The following is an 18,510-nucleotide window of genomic DNA, read 5'->3' on the forward strand; positions in this document are numbered from 1 at the left end:
AGCTATTCATCTTTTTTTTTTTTTAAATACATTTTTCTTTTAAAAATCACAATAAAGGATTACTGTTTTTTTCACTTTCTAAAGTTGTAGAGGCCATAGTGTTTGCCCAAAAGTCCCTAAGAACTTATGAGGACATGGTAAGACTATTTAATAAAAAAATTAACATGATGTTTCTGCTGTTGCTATTGTGCTAAATGTCCTATTTTTGTAATTCATAAGATTATGTAATCAATGTCCTTTATTGATAAAATAGAATTTAGTGCTATTACTAAGATAATAAAATTAAATTATGTTACATAGATTGCCATTGAAAACATGAGTTAAAATATATATAAATTCAAGTTAAAGGTATTTTTCAGCTGATTTGAGTTATTCATATGCCAGTTTTATGAAGGTAGACTTTTCATAGACAAAAATTTCTTAACCATTTAGAAAATTTAAGTTTTTGTTGTTATATTTTAAGTTCTCTTTAATAGGCATGTTTTTATTAAATAAATTTATCAAAAAATTAAAAAATAAGCTTTCCTTTATTATTTTTTGTAAATTTTTAATAAATATAGTAACAATTCCAGCAAAATAGAAATTTTAGGGAACTCTTGAAATATTTAGATTTAATGTGGTAGTGCATTCCAATTTAGAGCTAAGCATAGAGTTGTTGGCAGTTACTTTTTGGTATTTTATTTTATTTTATTTTATTTATTTATATTTTGGTGGTACTGGGGTTCCTGGAAGCCCTTCTACCTCTGGGCTACACTCCCAGACCCATTTTTACATTTTTTTTTTTTTAAATTTGGAAACAGGGTCTCCTAAGCCAGTGCACGCGGCTGGCTTCGAACCTGCGCAATCCTCCTGTCTCTGCCTCCCAAGCGCGGGGATTACAAGCGTGCGCCACCACGCCCGGCCACTTTTTAGTATTTTAAACACTGGCACTGCAGGGCCAGCGAGGCTGGGATCGGACTCTGCTGAGGGGTTAGGCTGGTGCCGGGGCCAATGGCCAGCATCAGAGCCTGCCGTGAGGCAAGGCCGGTGCTGGGGCCTCCGAAGCCGGGATCGGAGCCTGCTGAGGGTTTAGGCCGGTGCCAGGGCCAGCGGCCGGCATCAGAGCCTTCCGTAAGGCAAGGCTGCTACTGAGGCCTCCGAGGCCAGGATCGGAGCCTGCTGAGGGGTTTGGCCAGTGCCAAGGCCAGCGAGGCCGGGATCGGAGCCTGCCGTGAGGCAAGGCCAGTGCAGGGGCCAGCGGCCAGCTTTGGAGCCTGGCATGAGGCAAGGCCGCTACTGAGACCTCCGAGGCCGGGATCCGAGCCAGCCGAGGGGTTAAGCCGGTGTCGGGGCCAGCGAGACCAGAATTGGGGCCTCCCATGAGGCAAGGCCGCTGCTTGAGCCAGCAAGGTCTGGATCAGTCCACCGGGTAGCTAGGCCACTACTGGGGCTGTCAAGAGTGGGATCGGTACTTGTAACGCGGCATGCACAGAGAAATATTGCAGAAAATAAAAACCAGATGCCTTCCCCTAATAAGCAATAACTAGGAGGAAAGGGGCAACAGGAAGAGGTTGAGCTATAGAAAGGGCCCTATAGTGAAGCAATTAAGGTGACCAATCAGAGGGTATGGAATAGGGGAAGATGGAGCCTCTTTAAAACCCAGGAGGTACATAAACAAATGTATCAAAGTTAATCACCAAACAAGCATGGGATCAAGGGAGGGGGAGGGAATGGGATGGGGACTGGATGAGGGCTAATTGGATAATGTGTGCTTGTAATCCTCTCAAGTCTTGTATTCCAATGTGATATACAATTACAATGCACCAATAAAAATAAATTTAAAAAAAACTTAAAGACAAAAAAAAACACTGGCACTAATGTTTTTTATTTTTAATTTTTTTCTAATTGTAATATTTTTGGTGCTCAGTGTGTCATTTTATACATGTATATAATATGTGCTGCTCAAGTTAGGATAATTAGTATTTTCATCTCATACATTCATAATTTCTTTTTGTTGGGAACCTTCGTTAAATGTATAATAATCTGTGATGAACTATAATCACCCTGCTAAATGCAGAAAACTAATCACAACCTATCTATGTTTTTGTTTTTGTTTTTGTTTTGTTGTGGTACTGAGGTTCCTGGAAACCCTTCTACCTTTGGGTTACACTCCCAGACCTATTTTTATATTTTTTAATTTGGAAACAGGGTCTCTTAAGCCAGCACGGCAGGCTTCAACCTGCACGATCTTCCTTTCTCTGCCTCCCAAGCTCAGGGATTGCAAGCGTGCGCCATCACATCCAGCTCTATCAAAGTTTTATATTCTTCATTGGACTTTCCTCTCTCCCTCACACCTCCTACACTCCCTACCCTCTGGTGACCACTCTTCTGCTCTCTACTTAAGCACAACATTTTACCTTCCAAATAAGATAAAGTACTTGTCTGTTTGTCATGGCTTATTTCATTAAACAGAATGTCCTATAGTTTCATCCATGCAGCCACAAATGACAGGATTTCACTCTTTTTTTATGGTAATAACATTTAATTCTATATATGTACTGCATCTTTCTTATTCTTGTATCTGTCAGTGGACATCACTGTTGATTTCAAATCTTGGCTGTTGTTAATAGTGATGAGTAAACATGGAATACAGGTTTCTCTTTGATGTACAGATTTCATTTCCTTTGGAAATATACCCACTAGTGGGATTTTTGGATCATATGGTAGTTAGTTTTTATTTCTTTATTTTTATTTTTTTATTATTTTATTATTTAATATATTTTTATTGGTGCATTGTAGTCAAATATTTCAGTGGAATACAAGACTTGTGAGGATATACAAGCACACATCATCCATTTAGCCTTTATCAAATCCCCATCCCCATCCCTCCCCCTCCCTCGATCCCATGCTTGATTTAGTGATTGACTTTGATATATTTGTTTAAGTACATCATGTGCTTTAAAGAGTTTCCATCTTCTCCCATCCCATCCCCTCTGATAGGTCACCTTAATTGCTCTTCCATAGGGCCCTTTCTTCAAATAGATTTCCTCCTATTACCTATTTCTTCCTAGTTTTTGCATATTAGGGAAAGCATCTAATTTTTTATTTTCTGTGATATTTTTCTGTGGATGCCACATTGCAGGATTCATTCCCACTCTCGAAGGTCCTGGCACCGGCCTTGCTGCTCGGCAGGGTTGGATCCTGGTCTCAGTGACCCCAGCACCGGCCTTGCCTCATGGCAGGCCCTCATCGCGGCCTCACTGGCCTGGGCACTGGCCTCGCCACCAGGCAGACTCTGATCCTGGCCTCACTGGCCCAAGCACCATCATTGCCTCATGGCAGGCTCGGATCCCAGCCTCGGAGGCCCCAACACCGGCCTTTCCTTAAGGGAGGCTGCTATCCCGGCCTCCCTGGCCCCAGCACCAGCCTTGTCACACGGCAGGCTCCAATCCTGGCCTCCTCTGTTTAGTTTTTTTTAAAAAACCTCTATACTCTTTTGTAATGGTTTTATTTCTAGTAACACCAAAATTATCTTGAGTTTCCCTTTGTCTGGATTTCTTTTTATACATTTATTTATTTATTTATTTTCAGAAAAAATCTATCCTAACATTTAACTTAGGCCAGTTTTTCAAGTATTTTTGTATGGGCATTGGTATTATGATGTCTGTATTCCTGAAAAAGTTTGGCTTTTTTATTATTATATAGTTGTGTTCTTTGTTCCTGGTAATCTTTTTCTTCTTTAGACTTATTTGTATGATATATAGACACTAAAATTTTTATTATTAATGTTTGAATATTTTCTACCCTTTTCCATTTTCATTTTTGTGGTGCTAGAGATTGAACCATTTGGCACCTTACTCCTGGGTCATATCCCAGCTCCCTTGTTTTAACCCAATTTTTCATATCTAAAGTGGATTTCTTATGCATGGTTCCTTCAACTTAAGATGACTCGAGATTTTTTTTTTTTAAAACAATGATGCCAAAGCAATACTAAAAACAGTTCCTCAGATTTGAAATATGATCTGTTCTGAGGTTAGCCGTTATGTAGTAAGAAACTCTTGGAATGCTGGGCAGCAGCAGCAAGCTTACAGCTCCTGATCAGCTGTGTAGTCACAAGGATAAAGGACCAATACTCTGCAGTGTACTGTGTCAGAGGCTGTGATGCTGGCAGGCTAGGAGTAGTAAATGCATTTTTGATCTATGATTATTTTCAGTTTATGTTAGTTTATTGGAACATAACTCCATCATGAGTCAAAGAGCATCTGTAATTGACTTATTTTGTTTTTTGTTATTTGCTTATGGGATTGAACCCCAAATCTATCTATGAGCTATGCCATAGCCTTTTTTTTTCTTCTATTTTTATTTGGAAACAAGGTCTCACTAAGTTGCTGAGGCAGTCCTTGAACCTGTGATCTTCCTGTCTCAGCCTCCCAAGTAACTCAGATTATAACCCCGTGCTACTACGCTGGCTTGTAATTGATTTTTTTTAAGGCCATCTTACTCTTTCCCTATTATTTTAATGTTTCTTTTTATAAGTAGTTTCCACTTACTACTGGTCCTAGGAAACACTACTAGATCTTTATAGATTGGTTATTTACTCTTTTCTTAATTTTATGAAGGAAACTTACAAAATTTTGTTTTTTTTAAATTTACAATAGTTGATTTATAATGAAGAATTCATCTCTTTCCCTTTCCTGTACCCTGATATTATATTCCCCTCTACACTGGCAGTTATTTTTCTCCCTAACTTTGTGTTTTTCCACACATGTTATAGCATTTATAAATACATATGAATGGGAGTCCTATTTTCTTTTACTCATATTATTGCATATTATAGAAAACTATTCATAAAAATGTTCCTTTTTAAATCTTAAGTTTTGAAATAAATACAGAAAATTGCATGAACTTATAAGTGTGGTAAAGCCAGTAGTCACAGAACACCTGTGAAAGTCATCACACAGATCAAAATATAGAACAAACCCATCCAAATATTTCGTGGTTAAAACTCCTTTTCTATCCCAGAGGTAACCACTTTCCTGACCTACTGACTAATCACGTTCTTGTATTTCTTTATGGATTTACCACTCTATTTTATGTTCCTAAACAGTCCACTTTACATTTACCAGTTTTTGACATTTACATACGTGGAACCAAAATGTAATTTTTTGCTATCTTTACTCAGAAATATTTGTAACACTTGGCAACATTGCCTGCAAGGGTAATTTTTTCATTTTCATTTTGTAAATACTGTTATATGAAGGTACTACAGTGTACTACAATGTACTACTATGAGTCCTAGATAAGGCCAGGATTTTACCATGACGAATAACAGTGCTGTAGTATTCTTATACATGTATGCATTTACCTTTAAACATGCGTTTCCAGGTGTATAATTAGGAGTGCTAGATGATAGGCTGTGCTGCTCTTCCACATTACTAGATAATGCCAACCTTTCTCAAAGTAGTAAACTTTTTATTTCATGTCTCTGTAGACTAGCCAATAGTGGCTATCGTATGACTGCTAATCTGGTAGTTGTGAAGTAATTTCTACTGTGTTTAAATTACTAAAAAAGTTTAGAATATCTTCAAATAATTAGTGGCTATTCCTATTTCTTGTTTGGGAAGTAATTGTATATACTCCTTCACTATTTTTAATGCAAAATAACTTATTGCTAAAACCAGAAATTGCTCCTCATACAATACATTATTTTAATATGTTTTATTGGTGTACTCTAACTATATTTCATGATGAGGTTCAGCATGATACAAATATACATGCACAAAGCAGTTGATGTAATTCCCTCCAAATCCCACCAACTTCTCCTGTCCTCTCATGTCAGTGAGATTGGTAGTGATACTTTCACCTATGGACGTGGCATTATTTGAACTACTGTTTGTTTTTTTTTTTATCAAACCTCCTTTTTCCCTTCATTACCTCCCTTCCCCTACCTTCTTCCATTATTCTACTGGTCTCTCACCTTATTTATCTCAAGACCCTTTTGTTTCCTATTTCTCTCTAGCTTCTGCATACAAGAGAAAACATTTGCGGACAGCCTCAGCTACTTAGTGAGGCCCTCCGCAACTCAGTGAGACCTGGTTTCAAAATAAAGAATAAAAAATCAGGCAGGGGGTGTAGCTTGGAGGTAAAATGCCCCTGGGTTCCAGCCCCAGACCTGCCAAAAAAAAAAAAAAAGAGAGAGAGAGAGAGAGAAAACATTTAACTCTTGACTTTCTGATATTGGCTGATTTTAATGGTCTCTAGTTCCATCCATTTTCCTGCAAATAACATAATTTTGTTCTTTATTGCTGAATAAAATTCCATTGTGTGTATGTACCGCATTTTCTTCATTTCCATTTATCTGTTGATAGACACCTAAGTTGGTTTCATAGTTTGGCTACTGTTTCATAGTTTGTGCTGCAATAAACATGGATGTGAGTACATCATCATAGGATTCTGACTTTATTTTTATTTTTTTATTTTTTATTTTTGGCATTACTCGGGATGGAGCCCTTCTACCTCCAGGCTATACTCCCAGACCTATTTTTACATTTTTTTATTTGGAAACAGGGTCTCCTAAGCCAGTGCACGCGGCTGGCTTCGAACCTGCGCGATCCTCCTGTCTCTGCCTCCCAAGCGCGGGGATTACAAGCGTGCACCACCACGCCCGGCCTATTTTATATTTTTTTATTTGGAAATAGGGTCTCTTAAGCCAGCAAGACTAGCTTCGAACCTGCACGATCCTCCTGTCTCCGCCTCCCAAGCGTGGGGATTACAAGTGTGTGTCACCACGCCCCGCCAGATTCTGACTTTAGTTCTTTTGGAAAGATACTAAGGAATGATTTTATAACAGAGCCTTATGGTGGTTTCAGCCTTAATCTTTGAGGAACCTCCATTCAGATCCCAATAGTGGTTGTACTAATTAATACTTCCATCAATAATGTTAAGAGTTCCTGTTTCCCCACATTCTTTTTTTTTTAGGATTTATAATTTTTTATTTTTATTAGTGCATTGTACTTATACATCTTAATGAGATAATAGACTTGTGTAGATATACATGCACACATCACTCAATTAGTCCTTACCCAATCCCTACCTCATTCCCTCCCCATCCTTCCTTCCCATGCTTAGCTTAGTGATTGAATTTGATATGCTTATTTAAGTACATCTTGTGCTTTTTCCCCCTCCCATTTCCTCAGTTAGGTCACCTTATTTGCTCCTTTATAAGATTTCCTTCTTCATCTAGAGTTCCTCCTGTTACCCATTTCCCCCTAGCTTTCGCATATTAGCGAAAGCATCTGATTTCTTCTTTATGGCTAAATAAAATTCCAGTGTGTACATATCCCACAGCTTTGTAATCCATTCATCTGTTGATGGACATCTTGGCTGGTTCCATAGTTTGGCAATGGTGAATAGTGCAGCTATGAACATAGATATGCATGCATTAGTTTGGTGGTTTGGTTTCCTTCTTTTGGGGTAGATACCCAGAAGTGGTATTGCTGGATCAAATGGTAAGTTTGTTCCCATTCTTCTGAGGATCCTCTATACTGTTTAGAGTTCCCACTTCTCCACATCCTCACCATCATTTGTTTTTGTTTGTGTTTTTAATGATTGGCATTCTAGTTGTAGTTATGTGAAATCTCAGGGTAGTTTGGATTTGCATCTCTTCTGTTGCCAATGATGTTGGGCATTTTTTCATGCATTTATTAGCCATTTGAATTTTGTCTTTCATGAAGTGTATTTAATTCACTTGCCCATTTTTTATTGGGTTTTTTGTTTTCTTAGAGCTAAGTTTCTTGAGTTCTCTTTATATTCTAGATATTAGTCCTCTATCGGAGGAGTAGGTAGCAAAAATCTTCTCCCATTCTTTTGGCTCTCCATTGAGGTTCTTGACAGTTTCCTTTGCTGTACAGAAGCTCTTCAGTTAAAAAAAAAAAAAAAAATCAGCTTTTCTGTACACCAACCATAAATCCACTGAAAAAGAAATTCAGAAAACACTTCCACTCAGGATTTCCCACAAAAAAATAAAATATTTAGGAATAAACTTAGCCAAAGAAGTAAAAGACCTCTACAAAGAAAATTATAAAACATTAAAAAAAGAAATTGAAGAAGATCTTCGGAGTTGGGAAGATCTTCCATGTCCATGGATAGGCATAATAAATATCATGAAAATGGCCATACTTCCAAAAGTTATCTACAGATTCAAGGCAATACCCATTAAATTACCAAGGTCATTTCTCAGACACAGAAAAAAATCAGTCCTTAAATTTATTTGGAACAATAAAAAAAAAAAAAAACAGAATAGCCAAAATAGTTCTCAGCAACAAAAACAATGCAGTAGAAATCACAATACCTAACTTAAAACTATACTACAAAGCCATTGTAATAACAGCATGGGACTGGCACAAAAGCAGATACATAGACCAATGAAGCAGAATAGAAGACTCAGAAACAAATCCCCACATTCTCGTTAGCATTTATTATCTGTTGTATTTTGTTCGTTTGGTGGTGCTGGGAATTGAAGCCAGGAGTGTTCTACCTCTGAGCTGCACTCCTAGACCTATTTTATTTTTTGTTTTGAAAAAGGATCTCACTAGGTTGCTGAGGCTGTCTTCAAACCTTTGATCCTCCTGTTCCCAAGTACTAGGAGTGGTGGAGCATGCCTGTAATCATTTGTATTCTTGATGATTCCCATTCTAAATGGAGTTAGATGAAATCTGTGTAGTTTTGATTTATGTTCCCCTCATTGCTAATAATGTTGACTGTTTCTTAATATATTTCTTGGCTGTTTGAATTTTTTCTTTTAAATAATGTTTATTCAGTTGCCCATTTTTAATTGGATTATTTGGGGTTAGGGTTATGGTTATTTGGCTCTTTTAGTATTGTTTTTAAAGTTCTTTATATATTCTAGATATTAGTCCTTCATCAGAGGAGTAGCTGGCAAAGATTTTCTGCCATTCTGTAGGCTCCCTCTTCAGACTCTTAGATTGTTCCCTTTCTGTTCAGAAGCTTTTTAATTTGATGCTATCCCACTGATTCTCAGTTTTATTTCCTAAGCCTTGTGGGTTTTTTTTGTTTTGTTTTATTTTGTTTTGTTTGTTTTGTTTTTGGTGGTACTGGGGGTGGAATCCAGAGGCTTTATATCTCCGGGCTATACTCCCAGACCTTTTTTATATTTTATTTGGAAACAAGGTCTCACTAAGTTGCTGAGAGCCTCACTAAGTAGCTGAGTCTGGCTTCGAACCCGTGTGATCCTCCTGTCTCAGCCTCCCAAGCGCGGGGATTACCAGTGTGTGCCACCACGCCCGGCTGCTTTGTATTCTTATTGAGAAAGTTTCTTACTGTGCCTTTATGTTAAAGAGTTAGTTCAGTGTTTTCTTCTAATAATTGCAAAGTTTCTGGTCTAATTTCTAGACCTTTGGATTATCTTGAGGTGGCTCTTGCGCTGGGTGAGAGATGATTAGCGTCAAATTTCATTCTTCTACATATGAATATCTCAATTTTCACAGCACTATTTGTTGAAAAATCTTTCTCTCTTTCTGAGTATGTTTCTGGCTTTTTACCAAATAACTGATTTTATGAGTCTGAAGGTTTGTCTCTGTCTTCTATTCTATTCCATTGGTCTATGTGTCTCTGTGCCAATGCCATGTTGTTTTTGTTACTATAGCTCTGTAATATGATTTGTTTTGTTTTGTTTTGTTTGGTGGTACTAGGGGTGGAACCCAGAGGCTTTCTACCTCCGGGCTACACTCCCAGACCTATTTTATATTTTATTTGGAAACAGGGTCTCACTAAGTAGCCGAGGCTGGCTTCGAACCTCTGCGATCCTCCTGTCTCAGCCTCCCAAGCGAAGGGATTACAAGCATGCGCCACCACGCCCGGCTGTCTGTAATATAATTTGAAATCAGATTTGTGCCTCCAGCAAAGTTTTTATTGCTCAGAATTATTTTTGCTATTCTGGGTCTTTTGTTCTTCCATCTGAATTTTAGGACTGATTTTTCTAGCTCTGTGAAGACTGACATTGGTATTTTGATAGAGTGCACTGAATCTGTAGGTCACTTTTGGTGGCATGGACATTTTGACAATATTTTTTTCTGCCTAGCCAAGAATATTGATAACATCTTCTAAGATCTTCTTCAGTTTCGTTTCTCAGTGTTGTATAATTTTCATTGTAAAGGTTCTTTATCTTCTTACTTAGATTTATTCCTAAGGATTTTATATTTTTTAATCCATTGTGAATAGAATTGTTTTTCAGATTTCTTTTAAAGTGAATTTATGGTTGGTATATAGAAGAAAAGCTATTAATTTTTATAAGTTGATTTTTTTTGTGTGTGTGTATGTGATACTGGGGTTTCTGGAAACCCTTTTACCTCTAGGCTACTCTCCCAGACCTATTTTTAAAATTTGGAAACAGGGTCTGTTAAGCCAGCACGGCTGACTTCGAACCTGCGCGATCCTCCTGTCTCCGCCTCCCAAGTGCGGGGATTACAAGCGTGCACCACCACACCCGGCTATAAGTTGATTTTTTAATTTGGTTACTTTACTGAAATTATCAGCTCTAGAAGACATGCGTGCATGTGTGTGTATGTATGTACATATGTATGTAGCTGTATATTGAACCCAGGGGCATTCTACCTATGAGCTATACCCCCAGCTCTGTTTTTCATTCTCTATTTTGAAACAGAGTTTCACTAAGTTGTAGAGGGCCTTAAGTAACTGAGGGTGGCCCTGAACCTGCAATATTCCTATCTCAGCCTAAGTACTGGTATTACAAGCATGTGCCCAGCATAAAAGGCTTCTGGTTGAGTTTTTAAAAATCGAATTGCAAACAGACATAATTTTAATTTTTTTTCCTGTTTGTATCTTCTTAATTTTCTTCTCTTGTCTCATTGCTCTGGCTAGAATTTTGAGTACTATATTGAATAGGAGTAGTGATAATGGGTACCTTTGTCTTATTCTTGATTTTCCCCATTCAGTATAGTGTTGTCTTTGGGTTTATCATATATTGCCTTTATGATATTGAGGTAATTCCTTCTATTTGTAATTTCTTCATTTTGTAAATTTTTTATTGGTCCATTATAGTCATACATCTTAGTGGAGTACAAGATGGTAGAGGTATACATGCACACATCACTCAATTAGCCCTTATCTAATTCCCACCCCATTTCCTCCCTTCCCTCCTGCTCATGTTTGGCTTAGTGATTGACTTTGATATGCTTGTTAAAGCACATCATGTGCATTAGAGAACTTCTCTCTTTCCCCCTTCCATCCCCCTCAAGTCACCTTATTTGCTCATCCATATATCTCCTTCTTCATCTAGAGTTACTTCTGTGACCGATTTTCTCCCTAGCTTCTGCATATTGGGGAGATCATCTGATTTCTTATTTTTGGGGACTGACTAATCTCACTGAGCATAATGTTCTTCAGTTCCATTCATATCCCTGTAAATGGCATAATTTTGTTTTTCTTTATGGCTGAGTAAAATTTCATTATGTACATATCCCACAGTTTTGTAATCCATTCATCTTCATTTTTTTAAGATGAGTGGTGTTGGATTTTATTAAATGCTTTTCTGCATATGTTGACATGATTATGTGATTTTTCCTTTGGTTTCATTATGTGATGAATTGCATTTATTGATTTGTATATGTTAAGCCAGCCTTGCATCTCTGGAATGAAGCCAACTTGGTCATAGTGTACAATCCATTTGATGTGTTTTTGAATGTGAATTGCTAGTATTTTCTTAAGAATTTTTGCATCTGTGTTCATGAAGGACATAGGTCTAGTGTTATTTTATCAAGTAGAAAGAGATGGACTACTTTCAAAAATCATTCTGTGAATCTAGTATCACCTTGATACTAAAACTGAATCTTTAAGAAAGAACATTACAGACCATTTTTTTTTGCATTGCATGCTCAGTTTTTTTTGTTTGTTTGTTTGTTAATGATTAGTATTCTTTGTTGGAGATAGATATACACTTTATGTGTGTATAGCCAGCCATTATTTTTTTCAAACTTTGACTACTTATCCTTTTTTTTTTTTTTTACAAAGTAGCATGAAAATTTTTGTTGGTTTATTCAATCTAGGTTATTTTTTAGTTGGTACATTGTAATTATACGTCATAATGAGATTCAGAATGCTGGAAACATATACCACACAGCACTTAGTGTGTTCTCTTCAGATCGCACCCCTCTTTCTCCTCCACTCAGTACATAATATTAAAATATGTATTTATAACTTCATATATGAACATAGCATTTTAAAACTTTCTATTATTAAGTGTCCCTTTTATATGCCTTCTGATGAGCATAAGTTATTAATTGTTACACATCAGGAATTCTGCTAGATTGGTATTAGATTTTGTAAGCTTGTTTATTCTTGCATTTTTAATTTTATCTCTTGACTGTCTGTAGTCTTCAGATTAACTTTTTATTTGCAGCTCTTCCTTGACTTGCTTTTTGTTTTTCTGTTTTTTTGTTTTATCTTCCGTGGTACTGGGGGCGGGGTGAAACCCAGAGGCTTTCTACCTCTGGGCTATACTCCCAAACCTATTTTTATGTTTTATTTGGAAACAGGATCTCACTATGTTGCTGAGCACCAAACTAAGTAGCTGAGGTTGGCTTCAAACATGTGTAATCCTCCTGTCTCAGCCTCTCAAATATAGGGATTATAAGCGTGCACCGCCATGCCCCACTGACTTGCTTTTTTAAAAAGATAAATTTTGCCTAGGACTATTTTAGCAATTTAGTTATTTGAGCCAAAAAATATTAGAGAAGTACCTTACACTGAAGGTACCACGAGTAAGATAAGATTCTCTTTTTATTGAATAATGTTAAATATTCTAGTCCTTCATTTAATTTAATTCTATGTTTTTTAGTACTTAATTTTTGAAAGATAAATGCAGTATTTAATTTTAAAAAGTAATTGACACTTTTGAAAGAAGAATGCCCCATGAGCTTCAGAGGAGAAAATATCAGGTATAATTCCCCTTCCAGATGGTTCCCCTACAGGTGAGGCAGCAGCCTGTGAAATTACAGTCTGAATTACCCTGCAGATGAGCAGGGCATTTGGAGCAAAGCTTTCTGATACCAGTAATAAATGACTTGGTTCAGAACCAAGGACAATTCCCAGGAATTTAAAGGCTCTTCCATCACATAGGGAGCCAATAGTACAATGAAGTTTAGCAAACCAGAAAGTTGAGAGAAAGGACAGTAAGCATTAGCAACACATATATAAATTTTTTATATCTGCTATATATATATATCTACATATAACTATATATACATTTATTTTTTTATTGGGGCACTGTATTCATACATCATAATGGGATAAAAAAAATAACTTTTGTAGACATACATGCACACATCGCCCAATTAGCCCCTACCCGATCCTCACCCCGTTCCCACCCTATCCCACCTTCCCATGCTTGGCTTAGTGGTTGACATCTAGTATTATAGCAATTTATCCAAAATTAACAATGATAATCTCACAAAAGTTTCCTTTGTCTGATACCAAGCTTTTGATGACTTAAAAATAACATTTTAATATTTCTTTTTGTTTTCTTTCTTACCAGAGAATATTTTTTTCTTTTTTTTTTTTTTTTAGGTGAAACTATCATACATTTATTTATTTATTTTTCAGGAAAAAATCTATCCTAATATGGAATATGGACTCTAGATACCCAAAACGATCTCGAAAAAGAACAAAGCTAGAAGATGTATATTTTCTGATTTCAAACCATATAAAGCTACAATAATTGAAACAGTGTAGTACTGTTTTAAAGGCAGATATATAAACCATTGGAGTTAAATAAAAGCATAGAGATAAATTTTTCCATATATTGTCAAGTTATTTTTGACAAGGCTTCCACAAACATTTGGTGGAGGAAATAATAATCTTTTAACTAAATATTGTTGAAAAATGAAAATTACATGAAAAAGAATAAAATTGGACCCTTACCTAACACCATATACAAATGTTAACTCAAAATAGATAAAAGACCTAAATATAAATCTTTTTTTTTCATATTTATTTTTAATTGGTGCACTGTATTCATACATCATAGTGGGATACATACTTTTGTAGACATACATGCACACATTGCCCAGTCAGCCCCCACCCGATCCCCACCCCGTTCTCTCCCTATCCCCCCCTCCTATGCTTGGCTTAGTAGTTGACATCTAGTATTATAGCAATTTATCCAAAATTAAAAATGATAATCTCTCATAACAGTTTCATTTGTCTGATACCAAGCTTTTGATGACTTAAAGATAACATTTCAATATTTCTTTTTGCTTTCTTTCTTACCAGAGAATCTATTTTTTTCTATTTTTTAGGTGAAACTATCATATATTTATATATTTATTTTTCAGAAAAAAAAATCTATCCTAATATGGAATATGGACTCTAGGTACCCACATCGATCTTGAAAAAGAACAAAGCTAGAAGATATATATTTTCTGATTTCAAACCATATAAAGCTACAATAATTGAAACAGTGTAGTACTATTCTAAAGGCAGATATATAAACCATTGGAGTTAAATAAAAGCCTAGAGCTAAATTCTTCCCTATATTGTCAAGTTATTTTTGACAAGGTTTCCACGAACATTTGGTGGTGGAAATAATAATCTTTTAACTAAATATTGTTGAAACATAATAATTACATGGAAAAGAATAAAATTGGACCCTTACCTAATCCCATATACAAGTATTAACTCAAAATAGATAAAAGACCTAAATATAAATCTTAAGACTATAAACTTTTAGGAGAAAATCTGGGTCATAAAACCTCACAACATTGAAATTGGCAGTGATTTCTTGGTTTCTCTCTGGAGCCTGGTGATTTTTTTTTGTTTCTCTGGTGATGTTGTTTTCTGGCTTTGAAAGGCGCTGATTTTGTGGTAATGGATATTTGTTGTTAGCGGGACTCTTAAGCCCCGCTTTTCTCGGTCGCCATCTTCCCGGAAGTCCAATATCAATCTTAAGACTATAAACTTTTAGAAGAAAATCGGGAAGCCGGGCGTGGTGGCGCACGCTTGTAATCCCAGCATTTGGGAGGCTGAGACCTGGAGGATCGCGGTTCGCAGACAGCCTCAGCTACTTAGTGAGGCCCTCTGCAACTCAGTGAGACCCAGTTTCAAAATAAAGAATAAAAAGTAGGTCAGGGGGTGTAGCTCGGAGGTCAAATGCCCATGGGTTCCATCCCCAAACCCGCAAAAAAAAAAAAAAATAGAAGAAAATCTGGGTCATAAAACCTCACAACATTGAAATTGGCAGTGATTTCTTGGATACGATTTCAATGGCACAGGCAACAGAAGAGTATACAAACTCCCTAAAAAATAAAAAAAATAATGTATATCCAAAGACAATGTAAACATTGTTAAAAGTTACTAATAGAATGGGATAAAATATTTCCAAATGCTATATCTGAAGGTATATTAATATTCCAACTAGAAATCCTAAAAATTAACAACAATAAAGGCAAACAATACCATTTAGAGATAGGTAAAAGACTAACATAAATAATGAATCTCCACAGATAATCAATCTTAGTTGTCTGGTGGATAGAAAATCTTGTTTCTCTGGTTCTGGTGTGTGTTACCTATTTCTTCTTTGTAGTTAATCTCTTTGAGTATTTTCTCTAGCGCTGGTTTTGAAGACATAAATTCCTTCAGTTTCTGTTTGTCATGGAAGCTTCTTATTTCCCCATCTATTTTGATAGAAAGTTTTGCTGGGTAGGAAATTTTTGTCTGGAAGTTGTTTTCTTTCAGAGTTTGGAATATGTTACTCCAAGCCCTTCTGGCTCTCATGACTTGGTTTGGGAAGTCTGGAGTGATTCTAATTGGTTTGCCTCTGAATGTCACTTGGCCCTTTGTTTTTGTTGCCTTTAAGATTCTCTGCTTGGCTTCCACATTGGTCATTTTGACAATTATGTGGCGTGGGGATCCTCTTCTCCGATCCTGTCTAAAGGGAGTTCTATAAGTTTCCTGGACCTGTGTATCAACCTCTTGCTCTATGTTTGGAAAATTTTCTGCTATTACTTCCTTGAAGAGATTATTGATCCCTTTGGTTTCACTTTCTTTTCCCTCCTCTATTCCAATTATTCTTAGGTTAGCTCTCTTAAAATGGGTCCATATTTCTTCAATGTCAGATTCCTGCTGTCGGATTTTTATTCTAAATTAGAAACTATGCATTCATTTTTGGAATGATCAGCTTCTAAGAGCGAGATTCTATTCTCTATGTGGTCTAATCGGTTGTTTGTACTTTGAATTGAGGACTTCATTAATTGCATCCTTTATCTCTTTTTGGCTCTCTCTGAGTTCTTTTCGAAGCACCTCTATTATTTCTACAGTTATTTTCCTGATTTGATCTTCTAGAAATCTCTGAATTTCTGTTTTATCGGGTTCTCATGTTGTGGGGTTGTGGGCATTCATTGCTCCATTGTTATTCCTCTTTCCCATGATTTCGGAAGTTTGTGCCTTCTCTGGGTTCTTCCCTTGGGTCGCTACGACTTCACTTAAGGTGCTCTGGATCTTGAGTCTGTGGTATCTCAGACCCCACTACTCCTTTACTAGGTTGTATCGCAGAGTTTCAGACCCAGGGAGTCGTTCGAGGCTGCTTTAGACCATGTGGGGTGCCAGGTTGGGCGTTCTCCTATGGTGTGATATCTCTGCCACCACCACTCCCCCACTGGGTCAAGTCCCTGGGAGTCAGTACTGGGATTTCTCCTCTGGGGCCCGCAATTTGACTCACTGTTGTTGAGTACGCAGATAGAGCTGTAGTGGACTCGGTGAATTCGCTGCTGCTGCCGCCGATGGCAATATGGCGCCGCTGTCATGCCCTTGGCCGTGAGGCTGGCGTATTTCCTCTCTGGTTTTGAGCTCCGCTCTGAGTCCCTGCAGGGTGTGCTGAGCCCAGCCCCTGGGAGCTTTAGACACTTCCTGCGCCGAAAAATCTGCCAAATTCCGCCCGGCCTTTCCGCAGCGGTTCACCTCGGCTCGCTGTCCGCTGCACCTCTCTGGAGCCTGGTGGGCTGTTGAGTGCGTTGGTCTAGAGCCGTCCGGTGAACTCACCGCTGCCGCCGGCAGTAAGGCGCTGCTGTTGCGTCCTCGGCCGTGAGGCTGGTGTATCTCCTCTGTGGCTCTGAGCTCCGTTCTGGGTCCCCCTCCTCTCTAGGGCCTGGTGCTGCAAAAGAAGATGGCGCCTGCCACTCTGCGCCGCGGCTGCAGCCGCAGCACTGCGGTCTGGTTTCTTTGTGGTGTCTCGTTTTTCCAGCCCTCTTTTTCTCTGTCCCTTGTATTTACATTTTTTGTTTCTCTGCTGATGGTGTTTTCTGGCTATGAAAGGCGCTGATTTTGTGGTAATAGAGCTTGGTTGTTAGCAGGGCTCGTAAGTCCCGCTTTACTCCGTTGCCATCTTCCCGGAAGTCTATTTATTTATTTATTTATTTATTTATTTATTTATTTATTTATTTATTTTTGCAGTACTGTGTGTGGAACCCATGGGCATTCTACCTCCGAGCTACACTATTTTTATTCTTTATTTTGAAGCAGAGTTTCACTGAGTTGTAAAGAGTCTCTGAGGCTGGCCGCGAACTGTGATCATCCTGTTTCAGCCTCCTAAATGTTGGGATTATAAGTGTGTGCCACCACGCCCAGCCATCTGCTATATTTTTAAGTAGGTATATTAGTTTAGATCATACTGTATGTTCATTCTATACATAATTCTAGTATACTTATTGATTTTTCTAAACTAGTATTTTCACAGTGGAAAAGAGCTAGTTGCCAACTAAGATACTACTCTGCATTATTCTAGGCCACATATGTTGTAAATTTTAGTCTTGTTTAATGTGTTCTAGCCGGGCATGATGGCACATGCCTGTAATCCCAACAACTCAGGAGACCAAGGCAGGAGGACTACAAGTTCAAAGACAAACTGGGCAACTTAGCAAGAACCTGTCTCAGAATAAAAAGCAAAAGGCCTGGGGATGTAGCTCAGTGATAGAGCACCTTTGGGTTCAGTTCCCGGTACTTCAGAAAAGAAAAATAAAAGTTATATAGAAATTTTTCATTTTTGAACACTTGATTCCTAAATTACAAATGTAGTCTAATCTGAATACTAAAACTTATTTATAATCAGGCTAATCAATTTAAGAAGCAACATAAAATAGCAATTGAGAACTTGACTTCTGTACTTAGACCAGTGTTCAAATTGTGCTTTATTTATTCAATCTTTCCAAATACCCCATGATGATTACCTTTAGGGAAAAATAGAATCCTGATCATGTGATATTGGAGATGGTTTCTAAGATTCTAATTTTTTAAGATTATAAAATGAAATCAGTGTCCGGGAGGTTGACTTCAATAATAAATCTAGATGACTCATAAGCTATCTTTTAGGTCTTAGTTTATGTAACATTTCTAAGCTTTAATTTCTTCATCAGTGAAGTACATAATAACAAAATGTTCTTTGAGGGAGAATTAAGTGACCTAATCCTTATAAAGCACTAACAGTTATCACCACTATTATTAGAT

The 18,510-nt window shown here is 37.4% G+C and overlaps 1 protein-coding gene across 2 annotated transcripts in view; it reads left to right on the forward strand.

Annotated features, from left to right (window-relative positions):
- The window catches only part of PRMT3 (protein arginine methyltransferase 3), a gene marked incomplete at both ends in the record, with an annotated part of 124,146 nt that overhangs the window by 44,306 nt on the left and 61,330 nt on the right, over positions 1 to 18,510 (forward strand). The gene's annotated exons all lie outside the window — the stretch shown is intronic.

The sequence above is a fragment of the Muscardinus avellanarius genome (genome assembly GCF_963383645.1).
Source record: "Muscardinus avellanarius genome assembly, chromosome: 1".
Classification (NCBI taxonomy): domain Eukaryota; kingdom Metazoa; phylum Chordata; class Mammalia; order Rodentia; family Gliridae; genus Muscardinus; species Muscardinus avellanarius.